Below are 9,198 nucleotides of genomic sequence, written 5' to 3'. Positions count from 1 at the left end.
GTCAGTGGTACAAAGCACACCTCACCCCAGTACACAACAGCCCTACCTTTTTATTTTTGTGCTTGACAATACAAACCAACTGCTACACATCACAAAATGATTCAGTTAGGAGTTGGGAACCTATCTAATCTAGAAGCAACATTTAAGAAAGGCAGTGAATCAAATCAAAACAGCGTCAAGGATTACAAGATAAAGCAGGTACCATAGTCTATTTGTATACATCAAATTTTCTCTAGAGAAATAAGTAACTTAATTTATGAAGAAAAAAATATCACCAGAACACGTTTTTAGTGTTTGCTTAAATAAAACAGAGCTGTCTGGGAGCTAATTAGGATGAAATAGCCTCTGTTAGAAAGCTGGAATAAAAAGCCTTAAGGAAATGTGTGATTTACTTCACTCAGGATAGGACAGAAATTCAGTAACAGTGCAAGATTATCAGTGCTGCAAATTACTCGAAGCACTGAGCAGCATTTTCTCCATAAACACACAAAAAAACAAAATTCACAGATACAGCACCTGATAAATATTAAGAAGCTGTTGCTCATAAAATGATGTGAAATGCATTAGCATGATTTTATTTCATTTGAAGAAAGTACAGTACAGTCTGATTTTAACACAAGTTGTTGGTGTAATTATGAGACTTACCATTAAACTTGGATTTTACCTCTCTCCAGCATACGTATGTACACACACATGTGCATGATTTCCCTTCCCAAAGGTTTCATTTCAAATCCAAGCTTTTTTGCATACATATATAGTTTTTCCAATGGAAGTACCAAATACAAATGCAAGCTGAGTAAACCATATGCTCAGAAACAAGCTTAAATGAATACACAGATACACACCAAACAAGTCTGGGAAATTTAAAATTAAATTTCAGAATTTTTATGCACAGATCTCTGCCACAGCCTGCCAAACTATCACAGTCACGTCACTGACTCTGTGTCTTCATTATTGTAATGATAAACCCTATAGCAGCTCTGACCTGCACTGCAGAACATCTTAAGGTCATTTGCTGAGAGGCTCCATATAACAGCCACATTGCGAGTAACACCCTGCTCAACATCTGCAAACATAATGCAATGCAGTCAAATAGATTTAAGTTTGGTTTTTCAATCTGTCATAAAACGTGAACTACACCTGGAGGATTGGAAGCCATTATCTGTTGTCCATCACTATTATATTCATTCTTCCCTTCCCGAATTCATTACTTAGTTCAACTCATTTTACACCACTGTTCCAGGTGCTGACACAGGCTGCCCTGGAGGTGTTCAAGACCAGTTTGGATGGGGTCTTGGGGACCTGCTCTAGCACCATATCTGGAGGTTGGTGGCCCTACCTGTGGCACAGGGTTGGAGTTTGATGGTCCTTGGGTCCCTTCCAACCCATGACATTCTACTATTTTATGATTCTGCTTTAAGTGAAAAGCTCCAATCTTTCATTCATAGAGATCTAGATAACAGAAGCTTACTATTTTAATCCTCCTTAGCAGATATATATAGAAAAATGCAAATTAATCCATTTTAAATTTACAGTTTACTTCATTAGTCAGTTTAACATCTAGAAACAGGAACTTGTAATCATTTTTTGAAATGCAGTTCACTGTAATGCATCAAATCAGGAAGACTGAGCAAAATCCAGACAGAACAGTGTTTGAGAGGTAGGGAGTGCATTTACTCAAAACTTAAAAGATTAGGAACAGAATAATTAATTATATTTTGTATTTTTATATCTATGAGAAAATAAATGCAATATATGGACAAACATGGAGTTAGTTATGAAGTTTCACAGTGGAACGGTGGCATTTCTCTGCTTTAAAAAACAAACCAAAACAAAGTAATAAAAAAAACGTTCACTGGCAAAGCTATCAATAGAAAAGACTGTAAGTTGCTGTCTGTCAGCTTTTCTAAAAGGCTCCAGGAGGTTTACGACTTTTCAGGTGGAAAGTAAGAGAAAAATAGGAAGAAAAGATGCAGCCTCTAAAATGGTGAGCAAATGGGCACTTTAGGGCTACACCTGCTTCCCTCAGCCAGATGCAGGGACATGCAGCCACAAGAGTATTTGGCAGAGATGTTCAAAGTGGAGACAATTACATAACGTGTGTTCTATGGTGTTATGTTTCCCCTTAAACAAATTCTATTCCCAGATGGCCTGTAAGATATTAAACTATTGCTTATGTCACCATTCCAGCTGGATACTGTATATAAACTAAACCACTTCAGTAAGCCTCTTTACAGTTCAGTGGAATATTTTCTCTTACTCTAAAATAAATCCCTTTAAAAAGATACAGGTAGATAAATATGAACTACATAGAATTTCAAGATTAACTTATCTCTACACTGAGGAGTTATTAAAAAGAAAAAATTTCTCTCGATCAAGAACTTCTCTTCATCCAGCCTATTAAATAGAAAAATCAAATGTATTGTAATAGGGTAATAATTGCTCTCTTTGTCTTAGAACCTCTTCTAAACATTAATGCAAGACTGAAAGCAGGAGCAAAGATTCAACTGAACCAGGAAACTTGTCAGTTTGGAGCAATTTATGAAATACTTTGTTACTGTTGTTGCTCAAGCAACTGAGTAGTTGCACTTTAAAAAAAAGTCAAAATAAATCCTGTAAAAAGAATTTGTATATATTTGTATATACATTTGTATACATTTGTATATATTTGTATATATTTGTAATTGCTGGGCTCTGAATTAAGCTTCCCTGTAAGTATATAAGGACCAAAGTGACGCTGAAAAACAAAACTGAGAGAATAGACTCTGGATAGACTAGATGTAGAGTAGATGGATGGAGAGCCAAATGCTTTTAACAAATTAAAGACAAAAGAATGCTAAAAACAACTCTAGGTTTTGACATTCCAAGTATAAGTGAAATAAAACTTAAAAAAAAAAAAAAAAAAAAAAAGAATTAGCTTTTGCTGCTGACGCTGCTTTCCTTTTAGCAGCATCTGATAGCTGTCCACTTTGTGGGGAGCATAAGAATGAAAAAGCAACTCAGTCCATGGAAATAAAGATCCTTGTAAGAATTATCAAATGTACATCAGCTCATTTTTGAAGTAATATTTATAATGAGTTAACATAAGGCTTGAGCCAGTTTACTTAAAATTTTGCTTCTTATTCCTATGAAATTTTGTGTGTGCGAAAATTGTTGCGCACAATGTTATATTGGTGTGGATTTCTAAACTGGGACACTCATCCATGGACACTTTTGCACAACCTTCAATTTACATTTTACATGCAGATAAACCATTTATTAAATGATAGTAGCAGTGTCTATACTTCAAAATATATTTGCCTAAGATTTCGTCAGCTCTACCTCCTTTTCTTCCCAGTAGCTGAATCTTTCAGCAAGCATAACTGTAATGTGTAAATCAGTGGCTTCGTGTATGGTTGAGACCTATATATATATAAAAAATTAAAAAAAAATAAAATAAAATAAAAAGAAGAAAAGGAAGATCCTTCCAACAGTTACGGAAAGCCACACTGCTACACTATTAAATGTGGTCTTGGTCCATATACCCTGCAGAGTCGTAAACTTTGAACTGTTTAACCTAGACCTCCCAGAGAAAATAATTAACATTTCTCATTTCTACATTGTAACTTTTCTGCAAACTTCTGATCCTGCTTTTACTTTCTGCCTTTCTGTGTTGTGGTGATCCTCTGCCGGTTCCCTGCCTCTTTCCTTCCTCTCTCCTCAATGCTCTCTTCCCTATAAATTAATTCAAGGCAGAAAATTTCAAACGCAAAATACATCTATGTTCATTTGTTTGCTGACAGAGGTTCAAAGACTACTTCAGAATTTTTGTCCATTTAATAATAAATACATGCTAAAATTAGATGATGTACAGGGAAATCTTCTGCAACTTCTATGCTAGCTATGAGTCGCATCCTTCTATCATTTTGATCTTAGGTGAACAGACAAAGGGAGTCATCAGCAAGGGAAGAAATTTGCTGCTATGCTAAATTATTCCTCTGTTTCCTCACAGACCTTTTAGTTACTTCTTCACTCTCTCCATTCCCTTTTATTTTATTTATACTGCTGTAAGATGGGAATAACAGCACATTTATAAAACAAATTGCTATAGTCAGGGTAAATGGATAGCAAACTTGACTTATACTTGCTGATGAGGGACTCAACTACTTCAGAGGAATGTTGATAAAATCTTGGGCAAATACATTTTGAACTATAGACATTCTTACTATAATGTAAGAAATGGCTTGTCTGCACATAAAATTGGAACTATTCTACAGGTTTTATTTCTTAAAGCACACGACACCCCCTATTCTGCCCCTACTAGAAAAGAAAAAAAAAAAAAAAAAGCGTTCCCACTTTCCCTCTAAAACAAGGATGTGCAAAATTTGGCTGAAGAAATAGCATTTTCTTTTATTAACTACACAAACATTTTGGTTTAAGCTGTTCAGGGCTTTTGGAGGGAACTCAGATAGATACAATTCTGTGACAAATCATTCCTATTTGATTAGCCCAACAACTGATTTTAAAGGGCAGGTTTTTTTGAGGCTGAAAGTGGCAGAATTAGTGGCTGATGTTTTGCCAAAGTAAAAACATAATAGGTAATATCCTCCTAATCACAAACAGACATGGAAAAGTCAAGTAGCTCTATTGATCTGTGTGACATCTTACTGCCAGAAGAGCATTGCAGTCACCCCACACTGAATCCTTAGATACACCAAGCAGATACTGTTTCAGTTAATGTCAGGTGGTTCAACACCAAAGGCTAAAATTAGTCCCCATAATATAGTCTAAGAGTAAAAGGTGCTGTCAAACACCATTTTTACCTCTCAGCGAATCTGGGGTTCTTGTTAACAGTACTTGTTATTAAGATTATATTACTATCAAAGCAGACCTCGTATATCTAATTATAACTAATAAACGTCTTTAATATCGAGATGAGAGAAGTGAGTAGGACAAATTTTTTTTCAGCAATTTAGGCAATTTAATACAAACTGCTTCCTTGCAGCATTAGCAGTGCCTCTAAAGCCAGGGCTGCCAGTGTTATTCCTAGAATAAAAAGCAGTCAGCTTGATCACTGAATACATATTGGTTGTTTTGAAAATACGAAGTAGCAAAGTTGGGTACTAAAGAATTTTTATCTGCAGAAAATATTAACTGAGCATAACTGCCATAAAATTGTTGGCCATAGATACAGGCTATAGGAAAACACAGCAAGCCTACAGCACGCTGCCTTCCAGAGAGGAGTTGTTTCCCTGGGAGAGACACACAGATTTGCTTTCCTTGGCTCACAGTGTCCCAGCAGATCTCTGCCTAAGAGACAGAGACATTTTATTTGTGATGCTGCACTGTGTACAGAGGAAGCACTGCTGAGCTTTTATACCACATGACGAATGTCCTTCTGCTGCATATGTCATACTGTCATTCTTGATGCACAAAATCTATGCATTATCTTTTCTCTCTTCTCCATCCATATACCAGCAGCTGGAAAGGACATAGAAACATAGAATCACAGAATCATGGAAACCTTAGAGTTGAAAGGGAACTCTGAAGGCTATCTAGTCCAATTCCTCTGCAATGAACAGGGATGCCACAGCTAGATCAAGTTGCTCAGAGCCTTATTCAGCCTCACCTTGAAAGCCTCCAGGAATGGGGATAACCTGTGCCAGTGCCTTACCATCCTCACTGTAAAACATTTTTTCTTTATATCTAATGTAAGTCTACCCTGTTTGAGCTTGAGACTATTTCCCCTTGTTCTATTGTCACAGATCCTGCTAAAGAGTGTGTCCCCTTCTTTCCTACAGCTGCTATACCAAAAGGCTGCTATCAGGTTGCCTTGCAACCTTCTTTTCTCCAGGCTCAAGAGCAACAGCTCTCTCAGCCTGTCCTTGTAGAAGAGGTATTACATTCCATGCATCATTACATTCATTGCATTTTTGTGGCCCTTCTCTGGATGTGCTACAACAAGTCCATGTCTCTCCTGTACAGAGGACTCCACATCTGGACACAGTAGTCTAGGTGAGGCCTCAACAGAACAGAGTAGAGGGTCAGGATTACCTTCCTCAATATGCTGGTCATTCATCTTTGGATGCAGCCCAGGATATGATTTGCTTTCTGGGTGGCAAGGCCATGTTGGTGGCTCATGTCCAGCTTGCCATCCACCAGTACCCCCAGGTCTTTTTTGGCAGTGCTGCACTCAATCCTTTCATCCCTCAGCTTGTATTGGTAATGGAGGTTGCCCCAGTCCTGGTGCGAGATCTTGCATTTGGATTTGTTGAACCTCATTAGGCTCACCTGGGTTCAAGCCTGTCTAGGTCCTCTGGATGACACTCCATCTCTCTGGTGTGTCGACTGTACCCCACAGCTTGCTGTCATCTGCAAACTTCTTGAGAGTGCATTCGACCCCACTATTAATGTCACTGATAAAGATATTAAAGAATATTGGGCCAAGCACTGACCCTTGGAGGATACCACTCATCACTGACGTCCATCCAGACATTGAGTCACTGATCACCACTCTCTGGACTCAATTCAGAGACAGTTCTTTGTCCACTGAACAGTCCATCCACCAAATCCATTTCTTTCCAATATGGAGAGAAGGATGTTGTGGGGTACTGTGTCAAAGTCCTTAACGAAGTCGAGATAGATGACATCAGGGGCTCTTCCCTTGTCCATTGATGCAGTGACACCATCATAGAAGGCCACTAGGTCAGTCTAGCATGATTTGCCCTTGGTGAAGCCATGCTGGTCCTCCTATATGATATGCCTCCCTGCCTTTCATGTGCCTTAGCATCACTTCCAGGAGGATATGTTCCATGGTTTTCCCTGGTACAGAGGTGAGGCTGACAGGTCGGTAGTTCTGGGGTCATCGTTTTTACCCTTTTCAAAAATGGTATGATGTTGCCTTTTTTTCCAGTCACCAGGGACTTCACGTGATTGCCACAACTTTTCAGATATCACAGAGAGTGGCTTGGCAACCACATCAGCCAATTTCCTTAGGACTTTGAGACCCATAGGCTTGTGGATGTTCAGGCTCCTTAGGTGGTCATGAACCTGATCTTTGCTTACAGTGAGAGGGGATGTTGATTCCCCGATCCCCTCCTTCTATTTGTTCCCCAAGTTGCGTGCACTGGAGCAGAGGCACTTCAGCTGTGCAGCTGGTCTTGTCACTCCCTTAAAGGATAACTCTTTAGATCCTTCTATGTATTTCACTTGAATTTCCCCACTGCTTTCTCCTTTTGCTCCAGCAGTCACTGCCTCATCATCATAGAGTTGTTCCCATCTACTGTTAATAAAGCTGTGCTACACACTGGCTGGCTTCATTTCCAAGCATCCCATTCCATAAACAGCAACATTCAAAACTCAGCTTATATGACTACAAGTCCAGTCATGGAAATTGCACTGCTACCCAGAGATGCTACCTTTTATTCTGAGAAGTCGTACCATCCTCTGATTAATGCTCGAGGATTTGACTCTCCTCTCACTGGTATTGTGAATGGGGCATAAATCGTCACATGCCAGATGAGTTACCAGCAACAACAAAAAATACACAGCTAGATGGCAGCCAGAAACAAGTCAGCAAAAGCACTCATGAAAGCAGTGATGTAGAAATTGAACCACTTTCAGTCATGCAAAAGTCTCCATCTTGCCGCAAACAAATATTGTAAGCAGAAATGCTTATGGAGAGTTCTCAAAGTTTAAGCTGATACTAAAATATCTTCTATTTCATGTTCACCCTCCTAAAGTCCCAAAGCCTTCTTAGAATGATGACAATAGAATTATCTTTTTTATTTTTGTCTACTGAGAGTAGAGCAGCTAATACATGCAAACAAAACTAAGTACATACACATCCTATTATAAACGGATTTAAAGTTCAAGTGCAAAAGAAAACAATCTTATTCTCTTAACTTGGTAAATTCCTAGCAAGCCCTAAACCCTGGGGAATGATGAACAAAACACATCTGTGTTGATTTACCAGGTAAGCACTATAAGCATCTTTTTATGGATGCTTCATCAGTGGAAAAACTCTGCCAGACCTTGGTCCTTTGTCATCCTCAGTCAGAGCCAACTTGCAGCACAGCACATCTCACCATACAAGAAAATGTCATTTGAAACTCCACACGCTCCTGCTCGCTATTTTATGACTAACATTTTTAAGGCATTCACCTGCAAATTATGCTCAAGCACACCAACATTTTCCAGAGCACTACAAGACCAAATATAAGCCCTAGGGTTTCTGTTTTTACAACAAGGATGTGCTTGACAGCTCTCAGCTACCTTTTGTATTTCACATTGCATAAGCATCACTCAAGTTTATTGCACTTAAAACATACAAAATGCTTCTTATCTTTGCCCACTACATTCATATTTTGAACTATACAACATTACAAATGAACAATTACAGTGCATTAAAAGTGCTTTAAGGAAAGAAAGTCTTTTCATGTTTTAACAACACCTTATCTGCAGATGAGAAACCAGTCTACTTTTAAATAGTTTCTTAATTAGTGTTTTTCATCTGATATTCCTGAGACAGAAGTCAGCTTCTCATTTTATAGACAGAAAAATGCCAATGACATCAGATTAAGTTCTACTGACTCCACCATGTCAGTTTGACATAAACAAACCAAGTGCCTATCTTCACTGGATCCTATTGTTTCCTCTGAAGACTATAAGGGTATAATAAAACATGAATTATATCTGCACAGATTGGCATTTCTTTGTCATGTCAAGGAAAGTAGTTTTCCAGATTCACCCTGGAGAGCAGAAGACAAGAGCTATGTGCAAATCGATGTGTATGTGATGCTGTCCTTGAAAACAGCTTTTCATAACAGAATACACAGAAACTGCTGAGCAACCCAACACTGATAACCCAGGTACAGTATGAACAGAGTGCTGTGCAGCCACAATCATGTCCCATAGTAGAAGGCCACACACTCGCCCATTAATGACACGATAGCAAAAGCCATTTTTCTGAAACTTTTCTAAAAAAAAAAAAAAAAAAAAAAAAAAAAGCAGCACTAGCTGAGGGACAGCTTCCATTCATATTGTACCAAAATCAAGAATGCTTGGATTCCCCCTTTTGCCCCCAACTACAAGGGCCAGTGCTTTTGAAAGAATTCACTTATTTCTATCATTCTTCAGAAATTCTGGTTTCCTTCAAAGTAACAATCACAAACACCGAGATAAACAGATATTACACCCATCATACAAAGATGTAATTAA

Source organism: Lagopus leucura, unplaced genomic scaffold (assembly GCF_019238085.1).
Source record: "Lagopus leucura isolate 7727_CA_CO unplaced genomic scaffold, USGS_WTPT01 Super-Scaffold_739, whole genome shotgun sequence".
NCBI classification, from domain to species: Eukaryota; Metazoa; Chordata; class Aves; order Galliformes; family Phasianidae; genus Lagopus; species Lagopus leucura.
The sequence above is the reverse complement of the archived record's forward strand: the minus strand, read 5'-3'. Positions refer to the sequence as shown.